The sequence below is a fragment of the Pleurodeles waltl genome, chromosome 4_2 (assembly GCF_031143425.1).
Source record: "Pleurodeles waltl isolate 20211129_DDA chromosome 4_2, aPleWal1.hap1.20221129, whole genome shotgun sequence".
Lineage (NCBI taxonomy): Eukaryota > Metazoa > Chordata > Amphibia > Caudata > Salamandridae > Pleurodeles > Pleurodeles waltl.
Genome location: NC_090443.1, coordinates 497,103,339 through 497,117,043, shown reverse-complemented (window position 1 = coordinate 497,117,043; position 13,705 = coordinate 497,103,339). Strand labels below are relative to the sequence as shown.

Sequence of the window (13,705 nt, the reverse complement as noted above, 5' to 3'; positions counted from 1 at the left end):
TTGGTTCAGGCAGTCGCGGTCAGGGGTAGCCTCTGGATTCTCTCTGCATGCGTCGCTGTGGGGGTCCAGGCGGGTCATCTCGGGTTACTCACGAGATCGCACTTGCCTGGGAGTCCTCCCTGTAGTGTTGGTTCTCTGGATCCCAAACCAGGGGCGTCGGGTGCAGAGGGTGAAGTCTCACACTTCTAGCAGGAAAAGTGATTTCTTTAAAAGTTGCAAGAAAGTTACAAAGTTGTTGCTGTTTGTGAACAGTGCTGCTGTTCTCTGGAGTTTTGTGGTCCTTCGGGTTCAAGGCAGTCCTCTGACGCTTCAGAGGTCGCTGGTCCCTGTCGGATGAGTCACTGTGCAGGTTCTTTGAGTCTGGAGATAGGCCGGTAGGGCTGGGGCCAAAGCAGTTGTCGTCTCCTTCGTCTCTGCAGGGCTTTCAGGTCAGTAGTCCTTCTTTGTGTAGGTTGCAGGAATCTGATTTCCTGGGTTCTGGGGTGCCCCTAAATACTGAATTTAAGTGTGTGTTTAGGTCAGGCGGGCAGTAGCCAATGGCTACTGTCCTTGAGGGTGGCTTCACCCTCTTTGTGCCTCCTCCCTGAGGGGAGGGGAGCACATCCCTAATCCTAATCCACATTTAAGATGGAGGATTTCAAAAGGCAGGGGTCACCTCAGCTCAGGACACCTTAGGGGTAGTCCTGACTGGTGGGTGACTCCTCCTTATTTTTCTCATTATCTCCTCCAGACTTACTGCCAAAAGTGGGGCAGTGGCCGGAGGGGTGGGCATCTCCACTAGCTGGGATGCCTTGGGGTGATGTAACAAAAGGCATGAGCCTTTGAGGCTCACCACCAGGTGTTACAGTTCCTACAGGGGGAGGTGAGAACCACCTCTACCCAGTACAGGTTTTGTTCCTGGCCACAGAGTGACAAAGGCACTCCCTCCATGTGGCCAGCAACTTGTCTGGTGGTGGCAGGCTGGCAGAAACTGGTCAGCCTAGCACTAGGAGTCAGACTGGTATCCAGGGGACATCTCTAAGATGCCCTCTGGGTGCATTTTATGATAAATCCTAACTTCCCAGATTTCAGTGTAGCCATTATGGAACTGTAGAGTTTGTATTTGACAAACTCCCAGACAATATACTCTTTATGGCTACCCTGCACTTACAATGTCTAAGGTTTTTGCTTAGATACTGTAGGGGCATAGTGCTCATGCACATATGCCCTCACCTGTGGTATAGTGCACCCTGCCTTAGGGCTGTAAGGCCTGCTAGAGGAGTGACGTACCTATTCCACAGGCAGTGTGAGGTGGGCATTACACTCTGAGGGGAGTGCCATGTCGACTTAGTCATTCTCTCCCTACCAGCACGCACAAGCTGTGAGGCAGTGTGCATGTGCTGAGGGAGTGGTCCCCAGGGTGGCATAATACATGCTGCAGCCCTTAGAGACCTTACCTGGCATCAGGCACCATAGCCTGCAGGAGGGGTGTAAGGGCCCCAAAAGTGCTGAGGGTCCATCAATCTATACTGGTGCCTTCAGACAGGCCTATATGCTGTGGTGCGGTCTGAGCCGGGGACCACGGGTCGACAGCGGTGGCCTCTGGGACCTGGCTGCACGCCTAGACCATGAGAGGTGAGCTGTGGAGGTGCAGAGTACTAAAGAGTCTGCAAGCAGGAGGAAGGATGAGTTGTCCATATCTGACTGCTGTGGCTTCATTAGACAATGTCCGCTGGCTGAGGCCTGCAGATGGTCGGGAGTGCCGACACAGAGGCTATGGCCCCGGAAGACTCAGCATCCTATTGTGGACGGGGCGCTTGAAAGACATTGGAGCAGCGACCCCATCAACAATGGAGTGGGGATCTAACACACCCCAGGGGACTTCTCATTCTAGCGCCCAGAACCCAGTTCATAACACAGAGACATTCACAGGTGCCTTGAGGCCTGAAAGTGCACTCTATAGGGGCACAACTGTCCCGTTTAGCTGTATATTTTGGCATGACTGCAGACACTGACCTGTCGCACCATTATGAATTCTGCAAGGCAGGATTGCGGCCTGTAAGCATGCCTCGATCAGGCCCTGCGGGATGCTCCTCCCGGTGAGCCCACCATGGGTAAAGACAAAGGCCCTCATTATGACATTGGTTGTAAATCCTTCTTACCGCTGCGGTGACGGCCGCCAACATACCGCTGCGGTGGCGAATATCCGTTCGCCATATTATAACACACACACACTAAACCGACAGAATACTGACACAAACACAAATCCGCCAGCCCAAAGGTCAGTGCTAAAGTGGCGGTAACAACAACCATACTGTTACGCCAACAAAACAACCACATTATGACCCACGAATCACCACAGCGGACATTCAATGGTGGTAAACCATTGGCGGTACACACCGGCGCACACAGAATGGCCACCCTAATACAAAACAAAACAGCATTGCCCAAAATTAAAAACATACACCACACCCACCCACCCAGAGCACTATAAAACACACACCCACATCACATACCACCCTTTACAAATACCAATAAGCGCCACAAGACCAACACGAAGACCACTGAGACAACAACACACACACACCTCAAACACCCATACATCTGTCACACACCCCACATCCCACACCCCACCACATCACTCAACACCCTCTGCACAACACACACCACACAAAACCCATGTCCCCACAAAGGCACCCCAGTTTCACTGATGAGTAATGCAGGTTATGGTCGAGGAAATAGTCAGGGTAGAGCCACAGCTGTTTGGAGCACAGGTATAGCAAATATCCATTACCAGGAAGATGGAGCTGTGGCGGAGAATCGTGGACAGAGTGAATGCCATGGGACAGCATCCAAGAACAAGGAACAACATCAGGAAGAGGTGGAACAACCTACAGGGAAAAGTACGTTGTGTAGCAGCAAGGCACCAGCTCGCCATCCAGAGGACTGGCAGTGAACCCCTACCTCCTCCCCACAGCTCAAAGCATGGGAGGAGCAAGTCGTGGCAATACTGCATCCTGAGGGACTCACTGGAGTAGCCGGAGGACTGGACACTCGTGAGTCAACATTTACTACTTATCACCCCCATACCTGCATGCCATCTCACCCCCTCACCCTCACTCCCATCACCCCACTCCATCCCACACACTGCACCTACACATATGACTAACCCCAATGCCAAGTTCTGCATGCCATACCAATGCATGGACAGTCCTCCCAGCCCTGCATGGACACCCATCACCAAAGCATACACAGCATGGAGAACTAAGAAGCACACAATACATCACCATACACAAACCCAGGTGGCAGGACAACAGCAACAGTAGAGGGGAAGCAAGGTTGTACAATATGTCACAGACATGAAGTATAATACATCACTTACATCCCCACAGGTGCCCCAGCCAATCTCAGTGGAGAGGAGGTGCCATGACTAACCAGTCCACCAACAGAAGACACCCCCAGTGATGACAGTAACTCTGGACTTCATGATCTGTATGAACTACCTGGCCCATCAGGGACCACTAGTCAGTCGGCCACCCCAGCCCACTCACAGTCCACCACAGAGCCTCCCCATCAGTATCAAACACCACAGCACCCACTCAACATCCCCATACCTCTGTCCCCAGAACACGTCAATCAGCAGTATGCCCACCTATACAGGGACCCCAGTCCACACCTTACACCCAAGACAATCGGGGACCTCGGGTCAGTGGCAGTGGGCACACCGTTCAGGGGACAGAGGCACAGTGGAACAGGGACACTGGGAGGACCACTGTGTGCCGGGGGAAGACAGGTCCAGGGAACCGACTCTCAAGGAGACACTCACCAGTGTCCTGGGGGCTTACCAACAATCCCAGGACAAGATGGGCCAGATCCTAACCAACATGCAGGAGAACAAACGGCAACAGGAGGTACACCATCAGGAGATCAGGGAGGATTTGCAGGCCCTCAACACCACCATGGTCTCCGTAGCAGGGGGGCTGGCGATATGGCCAACATCATGAGGGAATGGACCGCACACCAGCGGGCCTCTACCACTAGCCAGTCTACTGGCCAGCCCACCACTTCTGCTGCAGCTAGTGGGTAGGAGGCCCTACCACAGGACCCACAGGCCACCAGCATCCCTCCTCCTGCAGAAGGTGAACCACCCGCAAATGTTCCCTGCAACCCAGACAGAAGCCAGAGACACTTGCCAAGACCAAGACCACCATCCGGAAATTAGACCCTGCTGAATGTCCCCCTTGTGTCCCACCTTGTCACCTTGTCCACTTTGAATTGCCTTTGCTCCCCTTCCTATGTCCACTTGGACACTGGACCTGTGCTACAAACAGACTGTAACAATACCCTGGCCTTTCCTCTACCATCACCCCATTCCATTGCACTTTTCCGTCAATTATTTGCACTACAATAAACACCCTTGAACATAACCTAAGTGAAAGTGTTTTATGTGATGAAAGTGTGCATATATGGGAACAGTTACATCTAGTGCAAATACTCTGAACACTGTGATAGCATACATTTTAAGACCTGTATCTGTCTGCAGACATCATATCAGTACACTGTTGTCATATCACCAACATCTGCAAAATGAGAAGCCACAGGTGACAGTAAGTAGAGATGCAAAGGAAGTGAATGCCATCCTGCTACAGCCACACAGAACACATCAATAATATGAGGAATGGTCAGTTCTACTGTGTAAGGAAATGCCTCCTTGCATCGTTACCCCCTGACTTTTTGCCTTTTGCTGATGGCAGTTATGATTGAAAGTGTGCTGAGACCCTGCTAACCAGGCCCCAGCACCAGTGTTCTTTCCCTAAACTGTACATTTGTTCCCACAATTGGCACAACCCTGGTACCCAGACAGTCCCTTGTAAATGGTACCCCTTGCACGCACGAGAGGAGGTGGGCCTTAAAAAATGGCACCCAGCCAGATTTGTGGCGTTTTTTAACGCCTGGGTGAGGGCAGGCGTTTAGGGACCTGTGGGCTCATTTCCATTGTCTCTGACCATGGAAGCAGTCCACAGGTGCCCTTCCCTGCCCCCAGGGACACCCCTGCCACCCTAGCCCACCCCTGAAGGACACCCATGGATGGGGGGACCCATCTACGGTAAGTAGAGGTAAGTTATTCTTTTATTTTTTTTAGGTGGCATAGGGGGGGCTTAATTTGGGCCCTCCTACATGCCACTGTGCCCAGTGGCCATGCCCAGGGACAGAAGTCCCCTGGGCATGACCATTGGGCAGGGGGGCATGGCTCCTGTCTCTGCTAAGACAGGAGTCATTTCCATGGGGGTCAAAAAATGACGCTAGTCAGGTTAGAGTCTTTTTTTTTTTTACTCTAACCTGACTTGCACCATTCTTTGATGCACAACCCCCAGTCTTCCCTATGCCTCCGCTGCCCGGTTAGAGTCATTTATTGACGCTAACCAGGCCGCAGCCCTGGCTACCGTCATTCCTTAAATATGACGCCCGGCTGGCGCGTTGGAATGGCAGAAGCCAGCGTTAAACATTTTGACGCAAACGTGCACTGGCACAGGTTTGCGTCAAAAAGTATAAATGTGGGCCCTAATGCGTGGTCGATATCATAAATTCAGTAGGAGTCACTACCTACACAAGTTGCAGTAAAAGGACAAAACAGAATCCTTGTTATGCCTGAAAACCCCCATACCAAGTTGAAGAGATGGGATATATGTAAACTGAAATGTGTGTATGCTTTCTCATGGAACAACATTTACAGGCCCTCCACATATCAAGGAAATTGTTGCTGTTGAGATCAGACATTCACCTAGTTGCATGTTGGCTATAACTTTACCAGCATAATCAGCCATTTTTCCAAAAAAGAACTGTCATCAGAATTTACCCTCATCCATTGCAGTGGCAAGAAGGCCGACATGATGTTCCATGAAATCTACCTGAAATTGAATTAGTATTACTGACAGACAAATTTGGGCCTTATGTCTGGTTTTTATGGAAATTACGTTTTTTAAAGCTTTATTTTTCCAATTTAGAGCTACCGAACAGCAACAAATAAGAAACTACATATTTAACAACATCATACAATTATTGAGCATTACATTTGATCTCCCCAGCTAAGATGTAAAATAAATGCACTTACAGAATAGAGAATCAACATCTGATAATCCGATTTGTCCGAAACAGTTCATGGCATCAACCCTGCACTACACAAATATGGGAACAGAGTCTCGTGCCCATCCTTCCCATGGGCAGCTCCACCCACCCCCACCCCAACCACTCCTGCGGTTGTTTCAGAACGGCCCAGTCAAGTTGTCCACTTACTGCCTTCTTCTGGCACTTCATGGTTGTTATTTTAGGGTCCTAGTCAGTCTGATTCTTCTTCTCGGCTGTCCAACGCTCCCTCCCCTGAGGTGCTGAGGTGTTGAGTCTGTCAATTGTTGTCCATCTCTCGATGTCTACCAGTGAATTATCGTCACGCCTAACCGCCCTCAAATGTCTTTTCTAAGCCAGTGCCCATTCTGCAATATGGCTGAGCCAAGGCCAGTGAACAGCGATGCGCCGCTTCCTTAGTAACAACCACTGTGCGGCAAACTTGTATGGCATCTTTAACTTCTTGAGCCTTGGATCCCTAAAATACACTGCTTCGAGCCTTGCACGAGAGGGTTGGCAGGAATTACGTTTTTCTCAATTGGGATGCTGTTTTTCTGTAACTATTTTGTTTTCTAGTTTTCTGGGGTTGTTTCTGGATTGTAAACCAGTTGCCTTAAAGTGCAATGACCGTATTAGGGTAAATTCCAAAGAATGCCACAAGGCTCTTTGATGTTATGTTCCGTAGTAGATAGCAATTGCTATGAGAAGGCCATTAAATAGACAGGCCAAAGCTTACATCTGATTTCCTGTCAGCTTGCTATAATTATCCCATTAATAGGTCCTCTGAGATCACATCTGTTCCCAGAACAGGCGGAAGCAGCCTGAATCTTTTGGTCACTTTAGCTTGCCCTGGAGAACTTCAGTAAGGACATATACAAGTCTCTTGACTCTTTTGGAGGCGTAATCATCTTTCAGTACACTTCCATCGCAAAACAATATGCAGCAAATATCATTTTAGAAGTCTTTCTTTAACAGAAGTCATTCCCATCCCCTTTTAAGTTTTGACAAACGCACGTTTTTAGTAATGAGGAGTGGACCACAAGCATCACAGGTCTCAGTATTGTGTTGGCTAAGCTTGTGTGAGTTCTTCTGACAACATGCATAACTCTGAACATAGGCCCTCATTATGACATTGGTGGTAAGTCCCGCCTACCGCCATGCCGGCTGCCACCAACATACCGCTGCCGCCGCGGTTCACTGCCACCTATATTATGACCCACACTTAGCAATCCGTCACTATAGAGCTGCCCACAAAAGTCCGGCAGCCCAAAGGTCAGTGATAAACTGGCGGTAGCAAAACCCACACCGTTACGCCAACAGAACTACACCCACAGCATTATGACCCACGAATCACCACAGCGGACATTCAACCGCGGTAAACCATTGGCGGTACATACCGCCGCGCTCAAAATAGACACACACATACAAAACAACACTACATTGGACAATTCAAACTACACGACACACATACACACACCACACCCACACCACTATAAAACACACACACGCACATTATCCACAACCCTTTATGACTCAAATAAATTGACAACAGAGAGATACAAAAAGAGCACCCACAGAACCAGAGGCACATAACACCATCACCTATACACCATCCACACACCTTACAGCACACACCCTTACACACACCACACACACTACACCCATGGCACACCAAAAACACCCCAGGTTCTCAGAGGAGGAGCTAAGGATCATGGTGGAGGAAATCATCCGGGTAGAGCCACAGCTATTCGGATCACAGGTGCAGAAGACATTCATTGCAAGGAAGATGGAGCTATGGTGGAGAATCGTGGACAGGGTCAATGCTGTGGGACAGCACCCCAGACAAGGGATGACATCAGGAAGAGGTGGAACGACCTAAGGGGGAAGATACGGTCCGTGGTTGCAAGACACCAGATAGCTGTACAGAGGACTGGTGGTAGACCCCCACCTCCTCCCCCACAACTAACAACATGGGAGGAGCAAGTCTTGGCAATACTGCATCCTGGGGGCCTGGCAGGAGTAACAGGAAGACTGGACTCTGGTAAGTCAAATCTCTATTACTATCACTCCCCTACCTGCATGTCATCACATACCTCCACCACTACCCTCACCCCATCACTCCACCACCTCACATACACCCCACCATCAGAACCCACCCATCCCAATACCAAGCCCTGCATGCACCACCAATGCATGGACATCACTCACAGCCCTGCATGGACACCCATCACTAAAGCATGCACATTAGAGAGAATCACCTAGTCCATAAAATCACTACTCACACAAGGCAAAGCTGACAGGGCGATCACAACCATACAGGGCAACACACCCATGCACAAGATGTCACATGCAGAAACAATAACACTGCATTTACATCCCCACACGTCCCCCACACAACGTCACCGGAGAGGAGGTGCCAGCAACATCCAGTCCCCCTCCAGAAGAGGCCCACAGTGATGACAGCAGCTCTGGACGCCTGGATCTGGATGATCAACCTGGTCCATCAGGGATCTCTGAACAGTCGGTTACCCAGGCACAGTCCCATACCACCACAGAGCCTCCCCCCTCAGGAAACACCAGCACAGCACCCACCCAGCGGGCCCATACCTCTGTCCCCAGGACACATCAATCAGTAGTGTGTCCACCACTACAGGGACCCCAGGCAACCCCACAAACACAGGATGATCAGGGACCCGTGGTCAGTGGCAGTGGGCACACAGTTCAGGAGACAGAGGCACAGGACAACAGGGAAGCTGGGAGGACTGCTGTGCGACAGGGGGACGACAGGCCCAGGGAACCGACTCTCCAGGAGGCACTCACCAACATCCTGGGAGCATACCACCATTCCCAGGAGACGATGGGACAGATACTGGACAAGTAGCAGGAGACCCAGCGGCTGCAGGAGGGACAGTACCTGGGGATCAGGGAGGGCCTGAAGGACATCCACACCACCCTGGTCACCATTGCAGGGGTGCTGGCAGACATGGCCAACACCATGAGGGAGGCCGTTGCACACCACAAGGCCCCTGACACTAGCCACACTGATGAACAGCCCTCCACCTCCGCTGCCGCTAGTGGAAAGGAGGCCCTACCACAGAAACAATAGGCCACCAGCACCCCTCCCCCTGCAGATGGAGAACCACCCGCAAACGGTCCCTGCTATCCAGTCAGAAGCCAGAGAACATTTCCAAGACCCCCGCCAGGAAATAAGACTCTCCTGATTGTCACCCTTGTGTCCCACTCTGTCACCCTGTCCACATTGAACTGCCACTGCTCCCCTTCTTATGTCCCCTTGGACAATGCACCTGTGATACAAAGAGACTGGACTCCATCCTGGACTTTCCTCCACCATCACCCCAGTCTATTGCACATACCCCTCTACTTATTAGCACTTAAATAAACACTGTTTGAAAAAATACAAGTATGGAGTATGTCAAATGATTTAATTATGTATTTGTTTAACAAGGTTTAAACACTGCAACACAACTGTACAGTAATGTATACATAGGAATGACCTGTAGTTGGCTGCAGTCAACACACCAGGTGCCAGAATGGGGCACAGATATCTGAAAATAGAGATGCCAAAAGGTACAGTAAGTGGCCGTAGAATTAGGAGAATCTGCCTGCCATGTACAATGTCAAATACAAAACTGTCAATGCAAAGTGAAGTTACAGTGTCTTACCTGCGTGTCACTGGAAGTACTGTCGTATAATAGCTGTTCTGTTGTCCTCATCTTCATCCTCTGCCTCCTCATCTTCAATGTCCACAGCATCCACTACTGCCACATGCACATCTCCAGCCTCACCCTCCTGCAGAAAAGGCACCTGGCTTCTCAAGGCAAGGTCATGCAACATGCAGCTCCTTCTTGGGTGACTAGTACAGGGATCCACCTGTTAGATGGAGGCAACAAAACCTGGCCTTCAGGAGGCCGAATGTCCTCTCTATTATTATTCTTGTTCACCCATGTGCCTCATTGTAACGTTCCTCTGCCGTTGTCCTGGGATTCCTTACAGGGGTCAGTAGCCATGAGAGGTTGGGGTAACCAGAGTCACCTGCTAATATCGAGGGATACCTGTTAGCCAAACTCTAACCCTTATGGCCAACACCATACCCATACACAAACATATACAGGGTGGGAACCATGGGCTCACCTATTAGCCACACCATGTGCCTCTGGAGTTGAGACATCACATACGGGATGCTGCTATTACTCAGGATATAGGCATCATGCACAGACCCAGGATACTTTGCACTGACATGTGAGATGTACTGGTCCCCCAGGCACACTGTCTGCACATTCATCGAGTGAAAGCTCTTTAGATTTCTGAAGACCTGTTCATTTCTCTTGGGGGGACAAGTGCAATATGTGTACCATCAATATCCCCAATAATGTTGGGGATATGCCCCATTGCATAAAAATCAGCTTTGACTGTGGCCAAATCCTCCACCTGGGGGAAAACAATGTAGCTGCACATGTGTTTAATCAGGGCAGCCAACACTCTGGTCAGCACTATTGGGAACATTGCCTGAGACATTCCTGCTGCCAAGCCATTTGTTACTTCGAAGGATTCATTTGCCAAGAAATGGAGCACAAGGGGGGGTTCCCAGTGGGCTTACCAATAGCAGATATCAGGTCTGGCTCCAATTGGGCACACAGCTCTGTGATAGTGGCCCTGTCCAGTCTATGGGTAAGGATAATATGCCTGTCCTCCATTGTTGCCAAGTCCACCAGGGGTCTGTACACTGGGGGATGTCTCCATCTCTTATCCATCCGCAGCGGTTGTAATCAGCAGATGGTCAGTATTCCACATTTCCAAACACTACACTGCATTGCATGTTGTGACTGTAACAGTATGTTGTTGGATAGGCCCAAATGGTGCCTATGTGTACTGTGACGCAGTTAGGTGCCATGGCCTGCCACCCCCAAAATGGCATCCGCCTGTCCTGTGTGGATGGACATGTGGAAATGAGATAATGCCACTGACGTTGTACGCCTTTGCGGGAGGCAGTCGAGTACCACTGTGCAACTCCTCATTGGTTGTCATTTGGCCCTATGGGTTACAGTGGCCAATGGTAATGTTTGCCGGCTGTCCCGGTACGCACCACCGCGGACTTGACCGCCATTTTCTAGCTGTTTACTCACTTGCTATCTGACCTTCAACAGGAGAGGACCTACACTGCAATTGCTGCTGTGACCTGTGTCTGGAACCTACCATGGCTCATGTCAGTGGGAAAAGGCCCCTGCCTTCACCGCTGTGGAGTTGGAGAGACTGGTGGATGGGATCCTACCCCAGTACCGAATGCTGTATGGGCCTCCAAACCAACAGGTGAGTACACTGTGACCACGATGCAAGGGGCATGGATGCATGGAGTGCTGTGTGTGAGGGCCTCATGTGGGGGGGGGTTGGTGGAAGGGTTCTGGGCAGTGTGCTGCATGTATGGTGGGCAATGTCTGTACGTAAGGGGATTTGAGGGCTATAGTGGACCATGAGTGTAACAGGCTGGACGGTATGACTGATACCTTTTTCTATGTTTATTTTTCTGCAGGTCAGCGCCCATCAGAAAAAGGGTATATGGCGTGCCATTGACCCTGGGGGTCTACCACAGGCGGAGCACCCACTGTCGCAAATGGTGGGAGGACTGAGATGCTTGGCAAGGACATGGCAGAGGCCAAGCTGGGTGTGGCCTCCCAACAAGGAAGGGGTGCCGGTCAAACACTGACCCCCCTGATGGCCTGCATACTGGTGGTGGCCTATCCGGAGCTAGATGGGCACTTGAGGGCATCACAGCAGCCACAAGGGGGTGAGTACAGCTTCCCAATATACTACTTGCACATGGTGGGGGGGTCTCCGGGTGGGGGAAGTGGGCCTGTGGGTGTCCCTAGGCCAGGTCGGACATTGTAGGGTAGGTCCCATGTTGGGCGTGGGCTGAAGAACACCACCTCCTACCAAGCTAATAGGCATCCATTACTGGGCAGTGGTCTGTGGGTATCAGGTATGCTGCTATTGGCGTTAGATATTCCTGTCCGTGGGCTGGTGACTAGCATTGTGACTGGTAGTGCTTTCTTTGCCTAGTGCATAGGGCTGCTCCCTGTGTGTGTGTGTGTGTGTGTGTCGTGTACGCCAAGGGTGGTGTTGTTGCTGCCATTGACCAAGTGTATCATTTCTCTCTTCCCCCCCTTTTTGTTTTGTCACCCTGTCCTTATGTTCATTAGCATCATCTGGTGGAGGAGTGGAGTCACCGGCGATGGAGGGAGCTGCATCCCATAGGGCCCCGGTGTTAGGGTTTGTACACAGCAAAGAGCATGTCCCCTCTCACTGCACTAGTGGGTTCTGTAATAGCTCCCTTTTAAACTTACTATTGAAAGCCTTTCTTGTTATCTCACCTTCCCCCCCCTAGGCTTCTGTGTATGTTGTTTAATGTGCTGTTTTGTTTACACATTGGGCCTTGCTTTTACCAAGGCTTCTTTAAAATACTCCTCCCTAGGCCATGTGTTAATCCAACTCATTTGTATAATAACTGAAACTCTGCACACCTTTCAAGAACATGTGCAGCATGTGAGGACCACACCCAGCTCTTCAAACCACACCCAGCTCTGCACACCTTCCAAGAACATGTGCAGCATGTGAGGACCACACCCAGCCCTTCAAACCACACCCAGCCCTGTCTATAAAAGGCATCCCCGAGCCTCACCCAGTGCTTGTGCTCGTCTACCTCCCGCTTACCTGAGAACAGATCCCTCGGCGCTGGCACTCCTGCTCTTTACAGACTTTCATTGACTTCAATGGGCGCAGCTTCTGGCTCTTCCTTCTTCCGGTTTCCGGTTCCTCCTTGCTTCAGCCTCTCTCCTATGAGTAACCTGCAAAAGAGAAAGAAGACAAGGTTAGACTGATCAGTATCTCTTGCCAGCAACAAGTAAGTGCAAAACCTTTTATTACCTGAAAGAACTTTGACAACAATTTCTGGATTCGTGTACAGAACTTTGTGAAGCAAACATTGTTTTTTCTCATGGAACTTTTAAGAATCGAACTGTGGAAACCATTAACAGCAAGGCAAACAGTAAATCAAGGACTTGCACAAATTACATGCTGTATTTTGATGTAAAAGTACAGTATTTGTTTTATAAAAGATTCTGGAAATATGGGAAAAGTGAGTCTGCTATTGGGAATTTAGGCTTTAGTTATATTATGATGAATGTTTGATATTGGTAATTCTGATAACGGTATTTGTTTAATGTTTTAGAAGCTTTACAGTAATAGAAAACACATCCCAGAGCAGTAACACATTCCAAACCTGGAAACTAGAGACCAGGATCCAAGAGGTACTTTTAGAAGAGAATTTCTAATAAATAAAGGGATAGTCAGGAACCCATTTAGGAATAGGTTGCACTTATCTGTTCTTTGTTTATGTTTCATTAGGCACCAGTTTCTACAGAAGTCAGAAAGGGCCGCAGATTTGTGCAGCACTTCAACAGTGGAAACGCAAGAACGGTGTTGTCTCTCTTTTTTATTTTATCCACTTCCCCCCTTCCCTTGAGCTTCTGTTCTTAGTGCACTGTTTTAAAAACTAGTGTGCTGGAACAAGCAGTTTCAGGGTGGGGTC

At 49.9% G+C, this 13,705-nt stretch overlaps 1 long non-coding RNA gene across 1 annotated transcript in view; it reads right to left on the bottom strand.

The window, feature by feature from the left end:
* LOC138294166 (uncharacterized) overlaps positions 1–12,923 on the bottom strand; it is a 103,760-nt gene extending 90,837 nt beyond the window's left edge. Inside the window, exon 1 of the long non-coding RNA XR_011203235.1 lies at positions 12,829–12,923. This is a non-coding gene — a long non-coding RNA (uncharacterized lncRNA). The remainder of the gene's footprint in view (positions 1–12,828) is intronic.
* Between the last annotated feature and the right edge of the window lie 782 nt (positions 12,924–13,705).